The sequence below is a fragment of the Pleurodeles waltl genome, chromosome 1_1 (assembly GCF_031143425.1).
Source record: "Pleurodeles waltl isolate 20211129_DDA chromosome 1_1, aPleWal1.hap1.20221129, whole genome shotgun sequence".
Classification (NCBI taxonomy): domain Eukaryota; kingdom Metazoa; phylum Chordata; class Amphibia; order Caudata; family Salamandridae; genus Pleurodeles; species Pleurodeles waltl.
In genome coordinates, this window is record NC_090436.1 from 24,744,034 (window position 1) to 24,757,398 (window position 13,365).

At 48.1% G+C, this 13,365-nt stretch overlaps 1 protein-coding gene across 7 annotated transcripts in view; it reads right to left on the minus strand.

Moving 5' to 3' along the window:
* Nucleotides 1–13,365, minus strand: part of LOC138257057 (E3 ubiquitin-protein ligase TRIM39-like) — a 277,109-nt gene that overhangs the window by 16,525 nt on the left and 247,219 nt on the right. For 3 of the 7 annotated variants that reach the window (XR_011198354.1, XR_011198348.1, XR_011198360.1), the window contains exon 3: nucleotides 11,831–11,869. The exons of 3 other annotated variants lie outside the window; for them this stretch is intronic. The gene's annotated coding sequence lies outside the window, so the exon portion shown is untranslated. Of the gene's footprint in view, nucleotides 1–11,830; nucleotides 11,964–13,365 lie in introns of those variants that run through there. One more of the 7 variants, XR_011198342.1, reaches the window with a different exon arrangement.

Genomic DNA, 13,365 nt, shown 5'->3' on the forward strand with positions numbered 1-13,365 from the left:
GAGCTAATGATACAGGTAACAGAAAAGGGTCGGTGGAGGAAATCAAGAGACTTGTTTCTACACCATGACACAAATTGATGCCGACAAGCTTATACCATTTTGGTGGAGGGACTCCTGGTTGCCAAGATAAACTCACAGACTTCGTGTGGAAGGTCAAAAGCCGTCAACTGCCGCCGCTCTATTGCCACATGGAAAGCGAAGATTGGACAGCTTCAGATGGAGAACCATCCCCTGCTGCTGCACCAGAAGTGCCTCCCTAATTTGCAGTCTGACTGGAAGATCGGTGGCCATGCTCAATAGCTCTGGATACCGTACTCTCCGTGCCCAGTCTGGAGCCACAAAGATTACTTGGGCCAGAAGTGGTATTGGCAGCGTTGCAGAGCGAGTGCAGTCATGAAAACTTCAACATGCAAAACAGCTGACATTGAGTGCTCTCTACAGAGCCGAACAGATAACCAAAGCTCTCCCCATTTGTGAAAGAGACCTTGCACCTTTTCTAGATGTAGACGCCATTCTAGATCGACTGACTCAATGACTGCATTTGTCTGCTCTGACGCTTGGGGATCACACCAGATGTTGAACCACCAGCGATATGCCCTGATGTGCCAGCCATGTCCAGAATCACAGAGCCTCTTTATAAAGTGTCCAGGACCCTACTCCACCCTGTTTGTTGCAGTACCACATGCCAGTAGTGCCGTTTGTGAACACTTGCACTACTTTCCCTTTGAGAGAGGTATTTCAATGCAAGCGTGATTCCCTGGAGCTCCAGAAGGTTGATGTTGGGCCCAGAATCCGCATGAGACCAGAGGCCTATGATCTACGCCTCTCCTATGTGGCCGCCCAATCCCAGTAGTGAGGCATCTGTCACTACTGAGATATCTGGTTGGGGGAAGCAAGAGATCCAGATTCCAAAGCCACCACAGCAGATCTTTCACAGTCCCCTCCGAGATCTAGACCATGTCGGAGAGATTACACTGATGCTGTGCCCACTGGAACTTAAGTCCCATTGCCATCTGGCATGTGTCACTAGCAGGATGCAGGACGCCATGAGGCCCTGCAGCCTCAGTTGTTTTCACCGAAAGCCAGGATAGAGGCTGAAACATCAGAATCATAGCATGAATATTCTTGATTCGCTTTTTGGGAGGATAGGTCCGAAACTGCACTGTGTCCAGAACAGCCCAGATTAAACGGAGCATCTGATAGGAAGTCAAGTGAGACTTTGGCATGTTTATAGTGAACCTCAATGTATGCAGGAGGTTCGCCTTAGTCTGAAGGTGGGAGACAACTTTCTGGGGCATGTCTACCTTCAACAGCCAGTCATCGAGATAGGGGAAGACCGAAACCCCTAACCTGCACAGATGAGCTGCAACCACCGCCATCACTTTCGTGAACACCCGAGGGGTGCTGGTAAGGCCCAAAGGGATCACAGTAAATTGAAAGTGCTCATGATCTACTAGGAATCGTAGACAGTACCCATGGGCAGGCAGGATGGGAATATGGAAACAAGCACCCTGCAAGTATAATGCTACCATCCAGTCTCCTGGGTCTAAGGCAGACAAGACTTGAGCCAGAGTGATCATTTTGAACTTCTTCTTGCAGAACAGAATGAGGGCCCGAAGGTCTAGGATAGGACATAAGTCTTTGCCTTTTTTGGGCACCAGAAAGTAGCAGGAATAACAACTACAACCTACTTCTGGCACAGGGACACTCTCTATGGCACCTTTGGCGAAGAGAGCTGTGACTTTCTAGCAGAGAATTGCCAGATGATCATCTGGTAAGGGGCCGTAAGATGGAGGCATGGCCGGTGGGGATTACCCCCTTTGTATGATATGCAAAACCCACCTGTCTGTCGTGATGGTCTCCTAGTGGGGCAGGTGAATGCGAATCCTGCCACCAACTGGTATATGAGGGTGGGTACTGACTAGGAAGGTTTGGAGGCTACACCAGGGTGGAGTGGGCAAACCTGTGTTTTCCTGTCCCATGGGCCTGCAGGATTCTGCATCCCCGGTGGCTGTAAAAGGGACCCAACAGGAAGCCCGTTCCGTTGCCACGAAAGGGGCAAAATATGGACTGTTGGTGGTGAGGTGAAACAGAGAGGCCAAGGGATCGAGCCATAGCCCGGCACTCAAACCTCTCATGCGCTGAGTCCGCCTTGTCCCCAAAGAGACAGGTGCCATCAAAGGGCATGTCCATGAGGGTCTGTTGGACATTTCCTGGAAAAACAGATGCCCTCAACCAGGCATGGCTCCTCAAGGCCACCGTCAACGCATCTCATTTACCTGTAGAATTGGTTGTGTCCATTTCACAGGGAATGGTGAACTTAGCTGCATCTCTCCCATCAGCAAAGGCTTGGGAGATGTTAGCCCGGGTCTTCTCCAGGATCTGCGGCAGAACTTGCACGACCGTATCCCACAAGCAGTGGTTAAAGCAGCACAAAAGGCATGCAGTGCTCACCGACCGCAACGCCAGACTGGAGGAAGAAAACCTCATCTTCTTACCAAGTTCGTCTTTGATTCTCTATCCGGGGGAGTGGAAAGTAATGCACCAGATGACAATGATGCCTGGATGAAAAGGCTCTCAGGTGAGGGGTGTTGGGCCAGGAATTTAGGGTCGTTTGGAGCAGGCTGATGGGGGCGAGCAATTCTACTGTTTACAGGAGCCCATGTTCTGGGTCTGGACCTAGTACCCGGAAGGACATCAATAAGGGCTTCATTGAAGGGGAGGCTCGGCGGTAGAAGCCCCAGCTTGAAGCACCTCCGTCAGGAGATTCGTCCTGACCGCTACAGTGGACAGCTCCATGTCAATGACCTCAGCCACCCTACTGACCACAACAGAATAAGAGGTTCCCTCCATCGTAGCCACGGTAGGAGGAGAATGCATGCCAGCATCTGGAGAAGTATCCAGACCATTAGCTTCACCCTATTTCTGTGCCCAGTCCAAATCAGGGTTATCTAGCTGGTATTCTAAAGGGTCCAGCGTCCCCTCCTATCCTTCCTTGTATTTGTACCCATAGTAATAAGGGTCCAAACCCAATCTGGGGTGAGAACCACATCGAAGTCAGAAGCAGCGTCGGCAGGCGCCGTTCTTTCTCCGGGTCATCGTGGGTAAGAATTGGGTCAACATTGATCGTGTGCACCACCAATGTCAGAAGCACTGATGACCTAGCTGGTGTCGGGGAAGGTCGCGATGGCACGACCAGGGTCAGCAAGGATCCGGAGGGACCACTGGGGGCAGAGGCCAAAGACGCTGGCGTGGAACCAAAAGGGCCCTCATATGAACCCCTAGGCCTCGAAGGTGCCACAGAAGGGTCAGAATGACCAAATATGAGGCGCATGGCCTCAAAACACATTGAGTTTGGCAAGGGTCGCCCTGGCTCACGGAAAACTGGGGAGGTGCGGAGCACAGCAAGGACACTCCTCCCACGTCGCATCGGCTGAGCGATGCGGTGAAGTTGGAAAACGCCTGGCCTTCTTTGACAACTTCTTTCTCTGACCTGAATGACACGAATATTATGATGATGAGTGGTGGTGACTCCGCGAACAGTCTCAAGACACTCCTCATGAGTGACACCATGAACGATGCAGTGTCGAGCGTCGGGCCTTCATGAGCTTTAGGGACCGCTCCCTCAAAGCCTTCGGGTGCATGGCCTGGCACTCAAAGCACAACTTCAGGTTGCACTACAAACACAAACGAACCGGATGCCGATCTGTCCCAGACATCATATGGTGACAGGCCTCGCAAGGCTTGAACCCGTTCTTCGGGGACATCATGAGGCGCCAAGGGTCAACACAAAAAACAGACAAAAGGGTCCAATACACTTAAAAAATTAACAGGGTATCTCTTCTCCACATCAGCATGTGGCACAGAAAAGAACAGACGTCACTACGCCGATTTCCTCAAGTAGCGGAACTAAAATGTTGTGGATGATTGCATGGCAAAGTAGTGGCTTATGGAAGGTAGTTATCCATACACAGACTTTTGAAAGGTTTCTCTAATGGAAGGTAAACCTCAGTCAATTTCGAAGTACTTAACTTTTGTATGATACAACAAGATACAAGTAGGAAAATACAGGTCTGGTTGAGATGGGAACTGGGGGCAGCAAACAATACTCTACAGCCTTTTCCCCTGCTTAGGTCAGACTTTAGAAGGACAACATGGTTGAGCCTTTTTTGGGCGTTTCAGGTATGAAATCACTAAGGGCCTGATTCTAACTTTGGAGGACGGTGTTAAACCGTCCCAAAAGTGGCGGATATACCACCTACCGTATTACGAGTTCCATAGGATATAATGGACTCGTAATACGGTAGGTGGTATATCCGCCACTTTTGGGACGGTTTAACACCGTCCTCCAAAGTTAGAATCAGGCCCTAAGTGTCCTTTTCACCCTTGCTACGTTCTCCAGAACATATGAAGTGGAGGCTGACGCTTCTGTAACAGTAAGACTTTCAATAACAGGCAAAAGAAAGTGAAGGAAAAACACAAGACTTCATGTGGTTGTCTGATGAGGAACAAAATACGCAATGTACTTTACCCTCTGGATTTGGAGGATAAACAATTTCTAGTACCAAGAAGTTTTATGACTCACATTGTATGGATGAAAAAACTGGTTCTTATCCAGTCCGTCCAATGAAATCAGGTGATCAGAAGATGAGCTGGAATCCAAAGGCACCTAACAGTGAGCTGTAGCCTCGGAGTTCTGAGCAGTATCCACCAACTGATAGGGAGTAAGAACCGCAAGTCCTTAGGATTCACAAAACCTATTGGTCCTTGAGGTGGGCAGAAGACTTTAGTAGGAGTGTGAACCTCTGGGGCCATGTGTAGGAAGTTGGCTCTGTGTATACTATTTCAAAGTATGAAATAGTCTGCACAAATCCCAAGGTTTCCCCTTACCTAATCAGATAATACTAATGCACTATTTGTGGGAGTGTGGTCGAGCAGTAGGCTTATCAGAGAGTACTCTTAAGCATTTGTTGTACACACACAGGCAATAAATGAGGAACAAAGACTTACTCCAGTCCAATAGGTTTTTATATTGAAAAATATTTTCATAGTTTATTTTAAGAACCACAGGTTCAAGATTTACAGTTAGCACTTTAAATGTAAGGTACTTCACTTAGATACTTTAGGAACTTTGAACAAAAGCACTATCATATACAGTGTTTGCAAAAATGGCAAAAAGCTATTTTCAAAATGGACAGTGCAAAAATCAACAGTTCCTGGGGGAGGTAAGTAAAGGTTAGATTAGGAGGAAAGTAAAACACTTTCAAGTCTCAGTTCTGGGGCATAGGCAGCCCACCGTTGGGGGGTTCAAGGCAACCCCAAAGTTACCACACCAGCAGCTCAGGGCCAGTCAGGTGCAGATGTCAAAGTGGTGCCCAAAACACATAGGTGCCTATGGAGAACAGGGGTGCTCTGGTTCCAGTCTGCCAGCAATTTAGTACCTGCGTCCTTAGGGGCAGACTGGGGGGGGGATGGAGGGGGGGAAGGGAGGGAGGATTGGGCGCACAAGTAGGCATACAAAATACACCCTCGGCAGCACAGGGCCAGCCGGGTGCAGTGTGCAAAGCAGGCGTCTGGTTTCAATGGAGGGACCTGGGGGTCACTCTAGTGGTGCAGGCAGGCACAGGGGGTGGTTCTTGGGACAGCCACCACCTGGACAAGGGAGAGGGTCACCTGGGGGTCACTCCTGCGCTGAAGTTTGGTTCCTTCAGGTCCTGGGTGCTGAGGGTGCAGTGTTGGTTCCAGGCGCCGGACCCTTGTTGGAGGTCGCGGTCAGGGGGCGCTTCTGGATTCTCTGCAGGCATCGCTGTGGTTGCACCCAGATCCTGCTAACTAGGTTCCCGGTACCAGTGTTCTTTCCCTAAAACATTTTAAAAGTGATTGGATACATCTTTAGCTATCACTACAAGTCCCTAGTAATAAGGTACTTAGGTACCCAGGGCATGCAGTACTTTGGATAAGCCCCTGGTGGCAGTGGCACTGATTGTGACAACCTCAAGGGACATGCATCAAGATGTGCACAGCACTGTCATAGCAGACAGTCTCCTGCTGCAAACCTAAAATACAAACTCTACTTGGCACACTACCTGTGTGCCCGGTCCACCGTACACTGCATTAACTATGGGTAAGACACCCATATAGCAGGCCTTACAGACCTTAGGCAGGTTACTCCATACTATATGTGAGGGCACAGCTGAATGAGCAGTATGTTCCCACCGTGTCCCTGGCAAACCTGGGATATAGTGAGTGAATAGAGCTGCCATTTTAATGTATGTGCTGGACACTGGCCAACACGAGATTCCCAGCAAAATAATGGCTACTCTGAACCCTGGGTTGTTTGGTATCAAACCACTCCGAATGATAAATTCAAACTGGTAACAGTACTGGATTTATAATAAAATGCACCCAGGGATCACCTTAGAGGTGTCCCCTGTAAAAGCCAACTATCCTGGCATATTTTCTGACTGGTTTCATCCAGCCTGCCACACCCACACATTCCATATACAAACCTTGGTGGAGAGCCCAGTCTCCCTGGTTCGTAAACCAATGACCTCCCTTGGTGGAGGAGCTAACCACCCACTCCCCCAGGAACGTGCAAAACCCCAGTAGTGAGCTTCAAAGGGCTACAGCCCCTGAAACTCGATCCTCCAGGCCTGCTGCTAGCATCTGAGGGGTTGCCACTTTGCAAAACACCCACTTTTTGAGTGAGCAAAGGTGGGAAACCACACAAAGATTAGGAGTGGCGGCCTAGCATGCACCACCTCTAAGGTGTTGTCTGCGAAGTGGACCCTCAAATTCAGTTTCCTCTATCTTGAAATGAAGGAAACTAGCCAATCAAGTTTAGGGAAGTCACCCTTCCCAAAGGAAGTGGACACTAAAGTGGGTGGAGCCACCCATAGGTAAGTGTCCCATTGGACATTACCAGGTTTCCCCTAGAACGCCCACTAAATTCTGTATTTATTGGACATCCCTAGAACAAGAAATCAGATTTCAAAATACAAAGAAGACCTGCACCAAAGAAGATCCAAAGCAAAAGAACTACAGACCTGTTGCACAAGAAAAGGCACCAAACCCTGCCTGCTGCACCCAGGACCTGCAAATTGCTGCTGTGGAGGAGCTGGACACTGGACCGATCCCGAGAAACCCAGGTAATATCCAGGCTTAAAGAATCACCCCAGATATCCCTTTTGAGTGGAGGCACCACTCAAAAACCAAGCAAGATCCAATAAGCCAGTGAAGGTCGCTTCACTGGCTGGCCGATATGTCCACAACCGGAATTTGCAGCCGGACCCCACGACACACTAACTACCGTCCCGGACGTGACCTACAAGTGTGCCAAGATTGGTGGCACTGTGCCCTCCAGTGGCCGAGTTACGCCAATTCCCTGGGACAACCTCAAACCAGCTCCCCAAGAGCTGAAAGGATCTGGAGGAAGCTCCTGTAGAGGGACTTTAATAACACCCTGGGACCTACCACCAGAATGCTCACAGTGTCCTGTAAGCAGCCAGAGAGACTCGCCTCCAAAAGGACTCAGTTGCGCACAGCTCTGGATCTCACCCCGCATCCGGCCGCTCTGCGCCCGCAACAAGGAACCAGCTGTGCTCCACTGATCCCCAAACCCTTGCGACCTCGACAGCCCAAGGGGACCCCGAGAAACCATCTTTTCCAAGTGGCCCCTACAGGTGGCCATGTGCCAAAAGCGTTTCCTACACTGCTCCCGCCGGAAATGGGAGCCGCAAGAGGCTCTCCGGCTGGTGCAAGGTGCCTACTGACTGCTGCGACCACCCTGCAAAAAAATAAAAAAAAAAATAAAAATAAAAAAAACACACAAGAGACTGGTAACTTAATTGTATGATTTTGAATGGTAACTGTACATTGATTCCAATGATGCGTAATTATGGGCAGAAAGACTAACTTTATTACAACTTTTAAAACTAATATCTAAAAAAGTATTTGAAAGATCTTGGTCTTAAAAATTTAATAAAACTGAAGTATTTTTATAAACTCTGGTCTCGAGTTATTCATTGAGTGCATGTGCTGCATGATTGGTTTTGTGAGCACAACAAATGCTTAGTACATCTCCTGGATTAGCCTAACTGCTCGACCAGCTACCTTAACAATTGTAGCATTAAGTGGTCTAATTTTTGCTCATGGAAACCAAAGTGTGGTCACCTGGACCCACTGCATAGTGTGCCTAGTTTTGCACACTGCATAGAAGGCCAGCCTCCTACAGATGCCTAAAAGACCACTGCACCCGCAGCCCCCAGAGAACCCGACCTCCAGCACAGGTACATTCCTCCCTGTCTAGCTTAGGGTTTGCTCCAGGGGACCCCCTGGTCCTCACATGCAGCATCTGAGTGACCCCGGGGTCTCCTCACAGAGATCTATTGGAAAACCAATGCCTTGTTTGCATCCTGCACCCAGCTGCCATAGTGCCACTGAGGGTGTGCGTTTGATGCCTCCTTGTGGCCCCAACAGTGTCCCTCTAACCCTCCCCCTCCTACCCCCAGGTCTGCCCACCAAAGAACAGGTACTTATCTTCTGGCATATCTGATTCAGAGTGCACCCTGTCTCCGTAGGAGCCCACTTTAAAATGGCTCAAATTTAACCTCTGCACCCGAACGGCCCAGTGTTGCTGGGAGCTTGGGGTTCACTTGAACCCCCAGCTGTGGACTTCCTAAGCCCCAGAGACTGAAACTGTTAAGTCAAGTACTTACCTCTAAAACTGTGCTTTAGTTTCTTCCCCAAGGATGTGTCCGGAAAATTGCAGTGTCAACATTTAAAATAGCTTTATTGGCATTTATTCAAAAACTGTATGCTATATGAATTCCATTCAAAGTATTATTATTGATATATATGTGAAATAATATCTATTGATGTAATTACATGCAAAGAGAATCTTGTGATTCTAGAAATAAACAAAATTTATTTTTCTATATAAAAACCTATTGGTCTGTAGTTTAGTTATTAAGTGTGTGCTTCTTCTATTGTGTCTGTGTGTAGAACAAATGCATTTGTAGTATCTACTTTAGCCTCTGTGGAACACCTGGAGTCTGTGCATGTCATTTTGATATAGTATATAAAGAATGAGCTTCCTACAAAGGGGGACTGACTGAGTTGGCGAGGTAGCATGTTCCAGGTCTGTGCTGCGATGTAGGAAAAGGATCTCCCTCTGGCTGCATTGTTACCAATTCTAGGGGTGGCAGCAAGGGCAACTTGTGCAGAGCGGAGTTACCGGTCTCTGGGTCTGAGAGACTCAGTTGGTGCACGAGTCGCTGAGTCTGAGTGGCTCTGAGTGTGCGCATGAGTACCTCAGTGAGTGTGAGTGCTTGGGGATTCTCTGAGCAGGTCTGTGTGAGTTCACGAGTGCCTCTGTGGGTGTATTACTGGGTGCATGAGTATGTGAGTATTGTAGGAAGCAGCATATATAGTGAACCAAAACGAGGTACACTGCGCAAAAAGTCAAAGCAATGAGAGGAACAAATTACATCCCAAATGCTCCTTTTTTCAGTAGTGTGGTCAAGCGACTCCTACGGTAAGTGAGACACACACTGAAAGAAATCACACCAATTCATAGTAATAACATGTACTTTTATATAAAGTCTGATATTTTGATTTATTAATTTTTACAGCTTGCAAAACTTGATACAGTGCATTTTTCAGATGTGGTAAAGTTATCCTATGAAGGAAGAACTAGCACTGCATACAGGTATAGTAAAGCGACTTACGTGATCAATCTCCTGGACTTCGTCCACACGGACCATTCACCTCAGGAAGCAGGGTGCATGGGTACAGCTCAGCGTCAAGTGCCCCATGTAAGTCTATGGGGACCGGTTTGGTCACAAAGTTGCTTGAGGGATGGATTGGGAGTCCACATCAGAGGAACCCACGTGGGTTTCGAACCTTGAGACCCTTAGGCACGTAGTGACACCACCGATCCACTTCACCTCAGGCTGTGGGGTGCAGGTGCAGTGGTGTTTTATCGCATCAGGTCTGGAGTTCCTTGTGGTTGTAAGGAGCCCCGCAGAACCAGTCTATAGGCATCGACTTGGGGTTTAGTCCAAACAAGCCAACAAGTGGCCTCAGGTCTCACGAGGCAGAGAGATGTGGGGACAGCCTTGGTCCTCTTCTCCTAGGCCCAGGGCAGACGGGTGCAGAGGTGTCCTGAGACATGGGGTCTTTGTCACTCACTGTTGCTAGGGGTCTGCAGAATCAGGCTGCAAACGCTGTCAGGAAGTCCACATAGGGCAAGCTCTGGGTAGGCTGTGTCTGGGGACCATGGTGACACCACTGGACCACTTCAACTCGGGCTAGGCAGCTCAGCTGCAGTGATGTTGCCCAGTGTTGGGTTTTTGGCAGTCAAGGTCCTATGGTTCTTCCTTGGGTGCCTGCAGATGCAGGGCAGCAGCTCCTGTAATCCAAAAGAGTTCTTCTTGGTGATTTGTGAAGCACGGACAGCGCTCCCTGATTTTTGGAACCTGCAGTGGCAGGACAGGTCAGATGCTCCTCAAGGGCCAGGCGCAGCAGGCTTGGCACCACGTCAGTCGTGCTTCTTAGGTCTATGGTTTTGCAGTCTTGTTGCACACTCCTTTTGTGTCATGGAAGAAAGTCAGAGAATCTGTGTAGGAAAGTGGCCTTGTTGGCATGGTTGCCCCCCACTTTGTCTGATATTGGTGATAACTTGACAGAGCGTGATGGGATCCTGCTAACCAGGCCCCAGCACTAGTGTGCTTTCCCAAAACTGTAGCATTGTGTCCACAAAACAGCACACCCTTGGTACACAGTTAAGTCCCTTGTAAAAAGTACCCACGGTACCAAGGGCCCTGTTAACTGGAAAGTCCCCAAGTGCTGCAGCATGACTTATGCCACCCTGGGGACCACTCACCTAGCACATGCACATTGCCATTGCAGCTTGTGTGCGCCGGTGCTGAGAAAAAGGCAAATTCGACATTGCACCTCTCAGTGTGCCACACCACGAACCACTGCCGATGGTATACGTAAGTCAACACTCATGCAGGCTTTACAGCCCTAAGGGAGGGTGCACTATACCATAGGTGAGGGCATACCTGCATGAACAATATGCCCCTAAGTGTCTAAGTCCATTCTTAGACATTGTAAGTCTAGTGGGGCCATATTAAGTATATGGGCTGGGAGTTTGTCATTATGAATTCCACAGATCCATAAACTAAAGTCTAGAATGTTTGGTATCAAACTTGTCAGCACAATAAACCCAAACTGATGCCAGTGCTGGTTTTATTGAAACATGCACTCAGAGGGCATCTTAGAGATGCTCCCTGTATTTACCCATTCCTTTAATGCAGGACTGACGGGTCTGCGCCAGCCTACCACGAACAGACAAGTTTCTGATTCCATGGGGTGAGAGCTTTTGTGCTCTCGTAGGCCAGAAACAAAGCAGACACTGTGTCCGTGCTTCACACCTCCACCCTGCAGGAATTCTAACACCCGGTGGTGAGCCTCAAATGATCAGGCTTCTTACCTAGAAGCAGGCCTGATTCTGAGTGCCCCCAGTCGCTATAGGTTCCCACTGTAAAACCCGGCAGCAACGTTGACCTCTGCATAAAGCCAGCCCCGTGTGGCTGGTGGAGGGTGCTTGGCACTAACTCAAACTCAGACCCATGGTATTATAACCCCCAGAGAATGGAACTGTAGGTCTGGTACTTACCGCCATAACTGTACTTTCTTTTATTCCCTACGGAACTGTTCCTGAAAATTGCAGTGTGTCAACTTTTAAAACATATTTGCTATATTCAAATAAGCCATTTATATTGCCAAATTAAAACAAATAGGTATTGATACATATTTTGGATACTTGTAAATGTGCTTTCCTTGCAAATTGAATCTTGTGGTTCTAGAAATAAATGGACAAAAACAAGTTTTGGTATCTAAAAAGAATTGCCCTGAAATTAGGGCTTTGAGAGCATGCTTCATTTATTACCTGTGTGTACAAAAAGAACGAGTTACTTACCTTCGGTAACGACTTTTCTGGTGGATACATTAGCTACCTGTGGATTCCTCACCTAATGAATACTCCCATAGCGCCAGCATTCGACGGAAATCTTCTTACTAGTCTCTGCACGTCGACGAGGACGTCACTCTAGCCCACGCGACGCCGTCTGACGTCATACAGGCAATAAGAGGTCCTCGACGACGTGCGGACGTCAGTACCAATCATTTTTTACGTGCATGAGAACAACCAGGCAATGCAATGAAAGAGCAAGGCAACATCCCATTATATTGTAAAAATACACAACATTGCATGAATAACTGTAAATCTTTTATATATATATATATATATATATATAACTCTCTCTTTTTAAAAATATATATACACATCAAGTATATACACAAAGATATATACATATATACATATATATAAATATCTTATATACAACATCTATTGCACCCTCAAAGACCAAGAGGAGCGCACTCAAGGATTACTTGGTAAGACCAGAAAGGCAACGGGGAGGCGGGTGGGACCGTGAGGAATCCACAGGTAGCTAATGTATCCACCAGAAAAGTCGTTACCGAAGGTAAGTAACTCGTTCTTCTGATGGATACAACTACCTGTGGATTCCTCACCTAATGAATAGAGTCCCAAAGCAGTACCACGCCCGGCGGTGGGTGCCTAAATGGTCAAACCAAGAAATCCTGCAGCACTGACCGTGCAAAATGGCCGTCTCTTCTAACGTCAGAATCCAAACAGTAATGTTTTGCAAAAGTGTGAAGGGACGACCAAGTTGCGGCCTTGCAGATGTCGACCACAGGAACACCCCTGGCCAAGGCCGAAGTGGCCGACTTAGCTCTGGTGGAATGAGCTCTAATGCCCTCAGGAGGATCCTTCTTTGCCAAAGAGTAACAGATTTTAATGCAAAGAACAACCCACCTGGATAGTGTTCTCTTGTGGACTGCCTTTCCTCTCCTCTTGCCCACGTATCCAATAAACAGCTGATCCTCCAGCCTGAAATCCTTTGTTCTATCAATAAAGAAGCTCAACGCTCTCTTTGGGTCCAGACGGTGCAGTCTTTCTTCCTCTTTGGAAGGATGAGGCGGAGGATAGAACGTGGACAAAGTAATTGCCTGAGCCAAATGGAAGGGTGAAACAACCTTCGGGAGGAAAGCAGCCTTGGTCCTCAACACCACCTTATCCCCATAAAAAGTTGTATAAGGGGGCTTTACTGATAAGGCCTGCAACTCACTCACTCTCCTTGCTGATGTTATAGCTATCAAGAAGACTGTTTTTAAAACCAAATACCTTAAGGGGCAAGAATGCATAGGTTCAAAAGGGGACCCCATAAGGAAAGTCAGGACCAAGGACAAATCCCATTGCGGCATAACGAATGGCTT